Source organism: Hypanus sabinus, chromosome 24 (genome assembly GCF_030144855.1).
Source record: "Hypanus sabinus isolate sHypSab1 chromosome 24, sHypSab1.hap1, whole genome shotgun sequence".
Classification (NCBI taxonomy): domain Eukaryota; kingdom Metazoa; phylum Chordata; class Chondrichthyes; order Myliobatiformes; family Dasyatidae; genus Hypanus; species Hypanus sabinus.
Window position 1 is genome coordinate 6,810,561 of NC_082729.1, and position 14,270 is coordinate 6,824,830.

At 45.0% G+C, this 14,270-nt stretch overlaps 1 long non-coding RNA gene across 1 annotated transcript; it reads right to left on the reverse strand.

Annotated features, from left to right (window-relative positions):
* Positions 1-315: 315 nt before the first annotated feature.
* Positions 316-3,817, reverse strand: LOC132380758 (uncharacterized). The gene is made up of 2 exons (XR_009507848.1): positions 3,734-3,817; positions 316-2,788 (listed from the first exon to the last, which is right to left on the reverse strand). It is a non-coding gene; the product is annotated as an uncharacterized LOC132380758 (long non-coding RNA).
* Between the last annotated feature and the right edge of the window lie 10,453 nt (positions 3,818-14,270).

A 14,270-nucleotide genomic window follows, 5' to 3' on the forward strand; every position in this document is an offset into this window, starting at 1 on the left:
CATGCTGTCGGATGACAACATGCTTCAAGCATACAAAACCATGAAGTGCAACTTGCCAATAAACATCTATTTTCTGCATTCCCATTTAGACTTCTTCTCTGCAAGTCTTGGTGCTGTCAGTGACGAGCACGGTGAAAGGTTTCACCAGGACGTTGCGGACATGGAGAAACGGTATCAGGGCAACTGGAATCCATCAATACTGGCTGATTATTGTTGGACACTTAAGTGAGAAGCCTCAAGCACTGAATACAAACAAAAATTATCAACAAAATACTTTTAGCTTAGTTGAACTATTGCAAAACATCAGCACCATGATGCAATTAAACACATTTTATTCAATAAAAGTTAATTTCTTGTTTCTCCAAATTCCTGTGTGATACCAGTCGTCTGAAATTATATTTGTGTTCAGCTTTACACAGTCTATCATAAACAAAAAAAATCAGAGGAAGCAACACTTTTGAAAAAAAAAATTATTGTTCAGAATTATCTCCTTACCATTTTAGCTCATAATTTTAATACGCTGAAATCATCTTACAACCCTTACAGTTCTAATGGGGAATATGGAGTATCCAGGGAAGGGGTAGTACCTCTGGTAAAGTCCATTCTGGGGTAGCTCATTCACCTTTGGTCCCCACCAGACACTAAGCTGTCACCTGTGGCTCCAAGTAGTGACCACATTCCAATACACTGCTTTGACAGGTGGGCTAAACCAGGTGAGGGTAGCCAGCAGGCCTCATACCCCAGTGAGATGAGGACATGGCTGTCCCAGCATGCAAAACCAGCTCTGGCAGTCTGGGTGGATGAGATATGTGGGGAGATCCAACGGCCAGGAAGGCGGTTCTACAACGCTCTGTGGAGAGCGAAGGACATGACAAGACACAGGAGATGTCACGGTCATCCACTGCGACCAAGGAAGACCCCAGTTTGTGATGTTTGTCCGTACCACTGGACCTGGATTTCTGAGGATGAGAGAGTGGAACTGCCCCAGTGCAAAGGCTTTTCCACTTTTAAAGCTCTCCCACACAGGCCACAGACATGACAGACAACTACCACAGTTTTAACGCTGAAGTCAGAACCTATTCAAAAGGATGAAGAGTGAGTGTTGAGATCTGGGCCTATGTATGGACCGACTTGTTTCATAAAGACACAAGTGGACACAAAGACACAGGACATTTTGCCTATCCCCTGGGTCATTCAAGGAGTGATTCAGACATTTCCATTTCTTCCCCACACCTCACTTTCTATTTATGGAAATAAGCTATAATGAATTTTTGACAAATTTGTACAGCAGGGACACAGGCCCTTTGGCCCATCATGACTGTGCTGACCATAAAGTTTATTGTTTTCCTCCCATTTAACCTCATTAATTCCCTGTCCCTCTGTGTTCTGTTTACCCAGTCTCAGACTTCATCGTCTAACCTGCCTTGAAACAAAGGGATAAAAGAAACATGCCCAGAATAGTCTTACTAATGTTGAGTTGCAAATGATTCAGCTTGCACCATTTGACAAAGTCCTCCCACCAGAACCCTGTATTCATCCTCCCACCCTCCCTTTATTTACCCAACTATTGCCGAGTCATCGAAGAATTTCTGCAGATGACATGACTCAGTCCAAGGTATAGAGGGCCTTGGCACAACATCTATGACTTGTACTGGACAGTATATTGACTTGCTGCATCACAGTCTGATATGGAAACTCCAATGCCCACCAAAGGAAAATCATTCAAAAAGTAGGGGATTCGGCCCAGTCCATCAAGGGTAAAACCCTCCCCACCACTGAGCTCATCTACATGAAAGGCGGTGGCAAGAAAGCAGCATCCATCATCAGGGACCCCCTCCATCCAGGTCAAGCTCTCTTCACACTGCTGTCATCAGGAAGAAGTACAAGAGCCTCAGGACTTACACCACCACATTCACGAACAATTACTACCCCTCAACCATCAGGCTCTTGAACCAAGGGCGATAACTTCACTTGCCCCATCAATGAAATATTCCAACAACCATTGGATTCGCTTTGAAGGACTCTTCATCTCATGTTCTTGATATTTATTGCTTATTTATTAACATTATTGTTTCTTCTTTTTGCAGTTGCACAGTTTGTTGTCTTCTGCACTCCAATTGAAACCCCTAGTTTGGAGATAGTTACTATTCTACTGATTTGCTGAGTAAGCCCTCAAGGAAGTGAATCTCAGGGTTGTATATGGTGACATTTACAGTATGTAGTTTGATAATTAAATTTACTCTGTACATTGTACCCTCCTTCCCAACTCTACCCTCAACTAGGCATTGGGAATCATACAACCAATTAGCCTGCCAACAAACACATCTTTGGGCTCTGTTTGGAAACCCATACAGTCACAGGCTCCACATGGACCGTACCCTTGCTAAGGATTGAACCCTAGTCTCTGGCACTGTGAGGCAGTGGCTCTACCAGCTGTGGCAATCTGCCACTCCCACCATTTGCTGCCACATTACAGATATGTTCAGTCATTCCAGTGTAAACCTGGTGCCTCAATCTTCTCAGCAAAGCAAATGTTTATTTATAGCAAGTATCTCTTATACTTAATTGCTGCCCATTACGCTGCTGGTGTTTAGGGCGGCTATGAAGGACCTCCATCTCTGACGGTGCTCGGCCCTTCCTTCATCACGTCAGTAGCTTCCTCTCAGTCGAGAGAGTGGAACTGGCCCAGTGCAAAGAATTTTCCACTTTAAAAACTCTCCCACACAGGTTCCCCGTCAATGTTGGACATGACAGACAACCACCACCATCTTAACACTGAAGTCAGAACCTAGCAAAAAAGAATGAAGAGTGAGTGTTGAGATCTGGACCTACTTATGGACGGATTTGCTTTATAAAACCACAAAACGGTCAATCATGCAAGTCCTGGGTGGAGTCTCAGGAATACCATCGCTCTCAGATGTAGAAGGATACCTCATTGCTATTTCTGTAACAATTTGTTTTCTGACCAATTAGGATGATTAGTCCTGAGCTGAATCCCCGAACCTGGAGGACCGGTGGACCACTCTTAGTCTGACCTCTACCCTTTGACCTGTTTGGCATGGGTAACTACCTACCAAGAGCCAAAGAATAAAGCCCTGACTCCAGCCAGCATAGCCCTCTGTGTCAGTGAGGCACGCAAGCCTCCAAACCCTACAAGAAGTTTGTAGCCTCTTGGAGACAAGTAACTCTTACGCTGAAGAAAATTCAATTGTTCTCACATTTATTAACAACCTTGAGATTTGTCCCCTATCACACAGCCACAAGAAAAGAAACACAAAACAACCCATATAAAAAGACCATCAAACACGCAATTTGCAGAAAAAAAAGCAAATCATGCAAACAATTTACGCAAGCAAGTAGCATTCTGAACTGAAGACAGAGATTCTATCCACAGGCCCTTAGTTCACTCCCTTGCCTTGGGCCCCAATATCCTGACCTTTTCAATTTAGCCTGATACCTAAATCATCCAATCGTCGAGTTCAGTCGCTTCAGTGTTCTCTGGCTCTGGGTCCTGGACTCTGCTGCCACAATTTGGCCTGTACCTGACCTTTCCAGTTTGGCCTGGCACCTAAATTGTCATCCAAACATTAGGTTCCATCGCTTCGATACGCTCTGGGCCTGGACCCCGCTGCCTCAATTCAGCCCGTACCCAACCTTTCTGATTTCGGCCCAGTGCCTAAATCAATCGAACCTCGGGCCTTCCTCATTCTTAGCGACGAGCCTGCTGCCTCACCTCTGCTTGGCTCCGCCACGTTGAATTGCTTACAAATTCCCCTCTGCCCCTGGATTTCAGAAGGAATTCATCACCAAATACTCGTGGTGAATAAAATCCTTATCGGTTCATTTAGCAGCTTCAAGGCTCACAAGGAACATTATGTTAAATACTATGTTTCAAGCCTGCAGGAATGTAAAGGAAATTAGTTCTCCTTTTAAAATTTATTGATCATGCACTTGACAGGAAGATCAGGGTACTGTGATTTCTTGTTTGTGTTAACTAAACTGACATTTCAAATTCTTCAACAAATAAGTCAAGATTCTTTAAGGCGTGAGGGATTAAGCAAAAACCATACAAAACTGACCTTGAAATTCTCTGCTGAACCATGCAGAATTAATTTAAAATATTGTAAGCAAATTCTAGCCTCCTCAGGACTCAGCCCTGGATACACAAATGTGAAAATAATGCCTGTTATTCCCCATGATGGGATGGGAAATAAACAAAATATTTCTATCAGGAAGAAAAGGTTGCATTCCCCCATAATGAAGACATTGGCTTAGGGAAATCCACAGTAAATTTAGCAGTGCTGTGGGGTACTCTTCATGAAAAAGAGTTGGCGAAGATTCAGCATGACATCTAAACCATTGACAAACTGCTATAGGTGTGCAGCGGAGAGTATATTGACTGGCTGAATCATGGTCTGGTATGGAAACGCTAATGCTCTTGAATGGAAAATCCTACAAAAAGTATTGCGTTTGGCCCAGTCCATCAAGAGTAAAGTCCTCCCCACAAATTGAGCACATTTATAGGATGTAGATGATAAGTCTAGGGCCAGACTCATCGGAGGATAGAAGGTTGAGGGGGGACTTGATAGAGGTATTTAAAATTATAAGGGGGATAGATAGAGTTGACGTGGATAGGCTTTTTCCATTGAGAGTAGGGGAGATTCAAACAAGAAGACATGAGTGGAAAGTTAGGGGGCAAAAGTTTAGGGGTAACACGAGGGGGAATTTCTTTACTCAGAGAGTGGTAGCTGTGTGGAATGAGCTTCTCGTATAAGTGGTAGAGGCAGGTTCGATATTGTCATTTAAAAAAGAATTGGATAGGTACATGAACAGGAAAGGAATGGAAGCTTATGGGCTGAGTGCAGGTCAGTGGGACTAGGTGAAAGTAAGTGTTCAGCATGGACTAGAAGGGCCAAAATGACCTGTTTCTGTGCTGTTATTGTTATATGGTTATACAATCAGGGACCTTCAGCATCCAGGACATGCTCTGTCTTCCTGCTGCCATCAAGAAGAAAGTATAGGTTTAAGATGGTGCTGGTGATACCCAGTGACTAGTTTTTAATGGGAAAATAACAAAACAAAGAAAACTACTATATACTTTATTAATAACAATCACCGCTAACAATGGAGAGGCATGCATAGATGAGGCTAGGTGAAGGTGAGGGCCAGAATGCTGGAGGGAGGCAGAGGAGGGAATGAGGAAGACATGATGCCTGATCTCATTAAAAGCCGGGCCGAATCATGGTGGTGAGGTCCAGACCGCAGGCTGACTGAGAGCAAGGTACAGCCGGACGTTTGAACGGTTTAACCATTGGGCCAGGTTGATAAGGTTAGGGTGTCGGGACCGGAGGTGAAGAATAAGGCTGGTTCTGCTGCTGCTCCACGGCGTTTAGTCAGCTCTGCTTTGAACTGAGACTGTGGCCTGCTTTAGCTGCACTGATGTTCGGCTTCGAATCTGTGGTCCAGCGATGTTTACTCAGACTGTGGCCTGCTCCAGCTCCAACGATGCCTGGCTTCATGTCTTTCGTAAAACTTCAGTTCTGGATGCTAGTTGCTTACTTTTATCATTTATACAAATTATTTTTTTCTCTCTGCGTGTTTGACAGTTTTGTATTATTGGGTTCCTTTGTTTTGTGGCTGCCTGTAAGGAGACGAATCCCAAGGTTGTATAAAGTCTACATACATTGATAATAAATGTACTTTGAACTTTGAATTTTGATCCTCAAGACTTGCATCACCAAATTCAGAAACAGTTATTACTTCTCAACCATAAAGTTCCTGAACCAGAGGGGTTAACTTCACTCAACTTCACTTGCCCCATCACTGAAATGCTCCCACTTTCAAGGACTCGTCATCTCATGTTCTCAATATTTATTACTTACTTATTTTTTATCATTCTTTTCTTTCATTTTGTATTTTCAATTTATTGTCTTTTGCACACTGGTTGTCCACCATGTTGCATGTCTATCATTAATTCTATTATGGTTATTGGCTTTATTGAGTTTTCCCGCAAGAAAATGAATCTCAGGGTTGTACATAGTGACGTATATGTACTTCGATATTAAATATACATTGAACTTTGAAATGAGATCTAAGTTAATTTGACCATGGAATGATTGTTGGTGACAGATGGGGTGGTTTGAGTATCTCAGAAACTGCTGATCTCCTGGGATTTTCACACACAACTTTCTCTAGGGTTTACAGATAATGGTGCAAGAAGCAAAAAGCATTCAGTGAGTGACGGTTACGTGGGTGAAAGTACCTTGCTAGTGAGAAGGGTCAGAGGAGATTGACCAGACTGGTTCAAACTGACAAGAAGACGACAATAACTCAGATAACAAAATGTTACAACAGTGGTGAGCAGAAGAAGCATCTCTGAATGTGGGTGAACCGGAAGTTTCACTTCTGTACCTAACAGAGCACCTGCCGAGTATACACAAGGAAATCTGCAGATGCTGGAAATTCGAGCAACACACACAAAATGCTGGTGGAACGCAGCAGGCCAGGCAGCATCTGTAGGGAGAAGCACTGTCGACGTTTCGTGCCGAGACCCTTCGTCGGGACTAACTGAAAGGAAAGATAGTAAGAGATTTGAAAGTAGTGGGGGGAGGGGGAAATGCGAAATGATAGGAGAAGACCGGAGGGGGTGGGATGAAGCTGATTGCTGGAAAGGTGATTGGCGAAAGTAATACAGAGCTGGAGAAGGGAAAGGATCATGGGACAGGAGGCTTTGGGAGAAAGAATGGATGGGGGGTGGGGGGGGAAGCACCAGAGGGAGATGGAGAACAACTAAATATGTCAGGGATGGGATAAGAAGGGGAGGAGGGGCATTAGCGGAAGTTAGAGAAGTCAATGTTCATGCCATCAGGTTGGAGGCTACCCAGTCGGTATATAAGGTGTTGTTCCTCCAACCTGAGTTTGGATTCATTTTGACACTAGAGGAGGCCATAGATTGACATATCAGAATGGGAATGGGACGTGGAATTAAAATGTGTGGCCTCTGGGAGATCCTGCTTTCTCTGGTGGACCGAGTGTAGGTGTTCAGCGAAATGGTCTCCCAGTCTGCGTCGGGTCTCACCAATATATAAAAGGCCACACCGGGAGCACCGGACGCAGTATACCACACCAGCCGACTCACAGGTGAAGTGTCGCCTCACCTGGAAGGACTGTCTGGGGCCCTGAATGGTGGTGAGGGAGGAAGTGTAAGGGCAGGTGTAGCACTTGTTCCACTTATACCTGCTTGAGTATACCTGCCTGGTTGCAATGAAGTTTGATGAGACTTCTGACATGTTTAGGACAGCGGTTAATATTGGTAGCTCGGGTTGAGATATCTGATGTTGAGGTGTTCGCTGAGCTTGGCAATTACCTTGCAGACATTTCACCACCAGTTGAAGTGACATCCTCAGTTACGCAGTTGGTGTTTCTCTCTGGGAGAGCTTGCGTTTATATAGCCTCCCACCCATTTCCTTGCCTCAGTCCTGATTGACCTTTCAATTGACCTTTGAATTCTATTGGCTCACATTTCTTTGACACTTAGAGGTTTGTAGATGGCGTCAATTTTGATAAGTTTGTTTACAGAGTTATCAGAAGAGAAACACGCACCTAAAAATCTCGAGCCTGCTTCGTGTTTGCCTGCGCCAGAACCTCCCGGGTGTCCCAGTTTGAAGTGGCGTCCTTCGCGATCTTCATGTACCGATCTCAGCGACAGTGGATCATGTCTCTGTACCACCAGTCTGCATTCCCATAAACGAGTTGAGAGCTTACGTCCTGTCTAGCCGACGTAGTTCTTGTTGCAGTCTCCACTGGTGCTCCTGTACACCACATTGCCTTTGTCATAAACAAGCACATCAGAATCAGTGCCATCTATGAGCCCCTAACAGCCAAAGAAAGGCAAGCCAATAGAATTCAAAGGTCATCTGAAGGGGTGGCCAATCAGGACCGAGGCAAGTGAATGAAGGGGGGGGGGGGGTCCTATATAAACATGAGCCCTCCTGGAGAGAAATACCAACAACTGCACACTGAGGATGTCATGTCGACTGGTGCTGAAACGTCTGTGAACTAACTGCCAAGCTCGGCAAGCCCCACAATATTAGACTCTCAGATGCGTCTGAAGACAGCAAATCTTTTGTTCGATCAGAAGCAGAATGTCTGACTCATTGCTTTCTTAGAATTTTTTTGCACTTAACAGCACTGAAGCTAATCGTTGTAATGCAAATACTGACATTAGCCAAATCAACAGCGACCAGGGCTCGCAATCAGTGTTACTAAGGATTACACTCTGCATTTACATGCTGAGCCTTCAGGAAGCCTATGACTGTGATTTAATTTGTAGTCATTATGTGAGCATCATTTGAAGGTTCAGCAGCACAAACTGCTTGACTCAGAATTAATTGTCCATGATAAACAACATCAACAATGATGATAATTTTAATCCCTTTTGAGTTTTGAGAAATTGAATCAATAAACCCAAGGTTATTCAGTTTTCATAACATCATCGCACTATGATTATCGTAACCAATTTCTGTCTTTCAACCGACAGAAAAGACAGAAAATCACCACATTAACTGTAACCTCCCATGTTTTTGAAAGGTTTAATGAGACCAAATTGCTATTCTCCTCCACCTTTTGCCCTTCACAGCCCAGTGGGAAAGAAAGAAAGAATCCTTTCTGTCTATCAAACTTCTATAGATGTGTAGCGGAGAGTGTATTGACTGAATTTCAGCCTGGTATGGGAACACCAGTGCCTTTGAGTGGATAATCCTGTGAAAGGTAGTGGATTTGGCCCAAGCAACACACACAAAATGCTGGAGGAACTCAGCAGGCCAGGCAGCATCTATGGAAAAGAGTGCAGTCTTCTATCTCTTCCACCAGTCAACTTCCCAACTCTTTACTTCATCCCTCCCCCTTCAGGTTTCACCTGTCACCTTGTGTTCCTCTCCCCCCCACCACCACCTTTTAAATCTACTCTTCGGCGTTTTTTCTCCAGTCCCGCCGAAGGGCCTCGACCCGAGACGTCGACTGGTCACTCACTTCCATAGGTGCTGTCTGGCCTGCCGAGTTTCTCCAGCATTCTGTGGGTGCTGCTTGGATCTCCAGCATCTGCAGGCTTCCTCTCGCTTGGAGTTGGCCCAGTGCGTCACAGATGAAGCCATCACAACTATTGAGCACATCGACGTGAAACAGTGTCGTAGGAAAGCAATATCTATTATCAAAGATTCTCACCTCCCAGGCTGTTTTACTGCTGCTGCCATCAAGCAGAAGGTACAAGTGCCTCAGGATTCGCACCACCAGGTTCAAGAGCAGTTAGGACTCTTGATCAAAAGAGGATAACTGCACTCTTCTATTGAGATGTAGCCCCAATCAATAAACTCACTTCAAGGACTCTTTATCTTGTTATTTCATGCTCTTGTTATTTAATGCTACGTTATTTATAGTTGCATTTCAATAGTTTATTGTCTTCTGTGCTCTTCTCTTTTATTGATCCTGTTTACAGTTACTATTCTATAGATTTGCTGGGTATTCCCTCAGGAAAAAGAATCTCAGGGTTGTACTCTGATAATAAATTTTACGTTGAACTTTGTACGTTTGAACTTCAAGCTATCCATTACAGCTAATGAAGAGTTGTAGAGGCACACGAGAGGGCACAGATGCTGGAGCTAGGAGCAACACGCAAAGTGCTAGAGGAGCTCAAGAGGTCAGGCAGTGTGTGTAGAGGTCAAGACCCTCCAGCAGGACTGGATGAAGGGTCTCAACCCGAACACAGGAAATTCTGCAGTTCCTGGAAATCCAAAACAACAGACAGAAAATGCTGGAGAAACTCAGCAGGTCAAGCAGCATCCACGGAAGTGAACAAGCAGATGGCGTTTTGGGCTGACACCATTCTTCAGGACTGGAAAGGAAGGGGGAAGACACCTGAAGAAAAGGTGGAGGAGCGGAAGGATAGCTGGAAGGTGATAGGTGAAGCCAGGTGAGTGGGACAGGTAAAGGGCTGGAGGTGAAGGAACCTGATAGGAGAGGGGAGTGGACTATAGGAGAAAGGCGAGAAGAGAAGGCGATGAGAGGGTAGCCAGAGTAGGGAATTGAAAACGAGGGAAGAGAAAGGGGGAAAAGGTGGGAGGTGACAAGCAGGTGAGAAGATGTAAAAGTCCTGAGTGGGGAATAGGAAAAGGGAGGGGGTGAGGAGGGAAAATATCTTTTGGCTGGAAGGAGAAATTGATATTCGTGCCACCAGGTTGGAGGCTACTCAAACGGAACATAAAGTCTTTCTCCTCCACCCTGAACGTGGCCTCATCAGGACACAAGAGGTAGCCACGGACTGACATGTTGGAACGGGAACGGGAATCGGAATTAAAATGTCTCGCCGCCAGTGAGTTCCGGTTCTGGCAGATGGAGCGGAGGTGCTCAACGAAGCAGCCCCTGATTTACCGATCGGGCGTCACCAACACAAAGGAGGACCGGACACAATAGACCACCCCAGCAGGTACGCTGGAGAAGTGTAGCCCCACCTGGATACTTGAACTCAAGAAACTTAAACTGACAATACTGGGAGAAGTCGGCAGGACAGCCAGTATGCGGAAAGAGAGAGAGACAGTGGGGGGAGAAGGAGAGAGGGAAACAGGGAATAGAGAGTGAGGGAGAGAAGGGGAAGAGAGGATGGGGGGGGAGAAGGAGAGAGTGGGAGAGAAAGGGAGAGGGAGAGAGATTGAGAAGGAAGGAAAGGGAGATAAAGGGAGAGATGAGGGTGTGGCAGAGAGAGCAGGAGAGGGCAGCACTGGAATACACTCAAGGATGAGAAGCTCCTGAAGTTCCTGACTTCACCAGCCACTGCTGCCAGAAGCTGCCATGCCCATATTTCCCAGAACAATAAACATTTGCAAATCCAAACTGTCCGCGTAAGGCAAACTCACTTACATTCATTATACAGTGACAGGAAGCCGGCATCACGGACCAGGCCAGTGTTTATTACCCGTGTCTAATTGTTCTTCAACCGCTCTTGAACCAGCTCTAAGCTTCAAGTTTCAAAGTACATTTATTATCAAAGAATGGATAAATTATAAACCTTGACATTCGTTTGCTCACGGGTAGCCACAAAGCAAGAAGCGCGAAAGAACCAAATTTTTAAAAAAGCAAAAGACCAACATCTGTTTGGTGCAAAATAAAGGGGTGGAGAGGGGAGCAAAGCACGAATCATGCAAACGGTTGAAGTGAACAACAACACCAACCAAAGTTTGAGTCTTCAAGATCCGAACACTGGAGCAGCCTGGAGTAGGCCCAAAAGCCTTGATATAGATAGATAGCTTATTGATCCCAAAGGAAATTATAGAGTGCCAGTAGCATTGCCAGTGCACAGATATATAAATATTAGAAAAGAAGTATAAAGAAAAGAAAATAAGTTACTGCAAACAGTCTAACAGGAGGGGGTCATCACTTCCCTGCCTATAGGTTGACTCATTATGGAGCCAAGGGTAAGAATGACCTCATATAGCGCTCTTTGGCGCAACCCAGTTGTCTTCACCTCTTACTAAAAGTGCTCCTCTGTTCAGCCAAGGTGGCATGCAGAGAGTGAGCGACATTGTCCAGAAGTTCCAGGATTTCCCTTAGGGTCCTTTGTTCACCCACAGCCTCCAATCTGTCCGGTTGACTCCACCATATTAGCCAGCACAAAGCACAGCAGCCAGGCGGTCTTCATGGGCTCAGCGTCATGGAGAAAGGAGAGACCGTCGCGGAGAATGAGCCAAATCAGCTCTTGTTTCTAACCCCAACATCCCGTCGTTCCAGTCTATCTGGGCCGGTGCTTAATTGTCCAAACAATAGATCAAACTTCGTGTTAGGACCCAGGAACCACGGCAGCGAAAGGCTCTGGGGCCACGGAGGAGGGGTGAACATCGCGGAGAAGGAGCGAAATCAGCTCCCGCCTCCAATCTGGGCCGGCAGTTAAATTGTCTAAACTGCAGATCGTGCCTCGCATTAGGACAAATAAGAGTTATCCGCATTATTGTGTGACCGAAGTTGCACTGGCGGCAGCAGATCTCCTTCCTTAAAGAAAACTAGTACTTATGTCTATCAACAGTCCAGTTCACTGTCTCCGTTAACTTTATGTGTAACCTCAAGTCAGGCTGAACTTATTGTTATACGTGCCAGCGCAGTAAAATACCGGTACATTGAAAAACATACAGCATCACGGGCTTCACGCCGAACATAAAAACTGAATTTACGCTATCCAGCTGATGCTGTAATCCATGAACTGATAGCTCAGGATCATTATTTATTAATTTATTTAGCGATACAGCGCGGAGCCGCGGCATTTAACCCCTGGCCTAATCACAGGATAATTTATGATGCCCAATTAACCTACTAACCACTACATTTTTGAATCCATGGCAGGAAACCAGAGCATTTCCTCATCATGTGCTGTGTCCTATGATTGACGTGACTGTGATTGTTTATGGCAAACTTCTCTAACCAAAGTCGCTCCCCGTTGCCTTCTTCTGGGCAGCGTCTTTGCAAGACGGGTGACCCCACAGCCATTAGCAATACTCTTCAGAGATTGCCTACCTGGCATCAGAGGTGTCATATCCAAGACTAGTGGTAGCACCAGCTGCTTGTACAACGATCTACCGCCTGTGCCCATGGCTTCACATGACCCCGATCGGGGGCTAAGCGGGTGCTACACCTTGCCCAAGGGTGACCTGCAGGCTAGCGGAGGGAAGGGGCGCTTTACACCTCCTTTGGTAGAGACACACCTCCACGCCACCACCCAGCCAGATTCAACCAAGCTAAAAAAAATTGAAGAAAATCAGCTTTATTTATTGAAGCACTCACCCCAACACTGAACTGTTCCACAATCTACAGACTCACTTTCAAGGTCTCATATTCTCAATATTACTTATTTATTATTGGTGGAGACCTATCTCCGCCCCGCCACTCAATGGAACCCCGTGGGAAAACCCATGCGCAAATGGGAACGAGGTACAAACTTTCTTACAGATGACGCCGGAACTGAACTCCAAACTCTGATGCCCTGAGCTGTAAACCATTGCACTAACCACTGCATTTTTGTGGCACCCATGGTAAAGCAGCCCTGTTGATCGGTCATTCTGTGGGAAACCACTCTGTCTTCGAGGAACGTCGTATGTGATTTCCAAAACACAGAACAGGTGTGCAGGAGTAATACTCAAACATAATGCATCTCAATTCTATTGAATGTATACGTTAGGAACTGGGATCAGAAGTGGAGCGAGTAAGCAACTTCAAGTTCTTGGGTGTCGATATCTCTGTGGACCTAACCTGGTCTCAACATACCGATGTAGCCATAAGGAAGGCACAACAGTGATTCTATATCATGAAGAGTTTGAGGAGATTTAGTATGTCACAAAGATACTCGAAAAGTTCTATAGATGTACCGTGGAGAGTATTCTAACTGGCTGCATTACTGTCTGGTATGGGGGTAGGGAGGGCAAGGGGCTACTGTACAAGACCGAAGTAAGCTGTAGAGTGTTGTAAACTCAGTCAGCTCCATCATGAGTACTGGTCTCCATAGTATCCATGACATCTTCAAGGAGCGATGCCTCAAAAAGGCTGCATCCACCATTAAGGACCCCCATCACCCAGGACATGCCCTCTTCTCATTGCCACCATCAGGGAGGAGGTACAGGAGCCTGAAGACCCCTCTTCTCATTACTACCATCAGGGAGGAGGTACAGGAGCCTGAAGGCATGCACTCAATTACTCAGGAACAGCTTCTTCTCAAATGCCATCTAATTTCTGAATGTATACTAAACCCATGAGCACTACCTCACTACTGTTTAATATTTATTTTTGCATTACTTATTTAATTTATATATAATATATTTAATTTAGTTATATAACCACACACACACATATTGTAATTCAGTTTTTCTCTGTCTATTATCATGTATTGCATTGTACTGCCACCGCAAAGTTAGCAAATTTCACAACATATGCCGAAGATATTAAACCTGATTCTGATTCTGAAATGCCGCCTAGCTTCATCTATGTTGGAGCCACTCTGGATCACTGGAATCATTGCCGCTGTTGAGCTTGTGTTAAAATTTTACAGCTTATAAAAACCATCATTAGCAGCAGTGTTGTTCCACATCAGGCTGCATGCACATCAGGGGATGTTAGTATTGCTGGCAGCCAGGTTATTAACACCTTCCTTTCCGAGCTGGAAGAGTAGAAATCAAATTAGACTTAGAATCTTAGTGTTTGTGAGTCTTAGTGTCTGAGCATCTTAGCGTCTGAGAGTC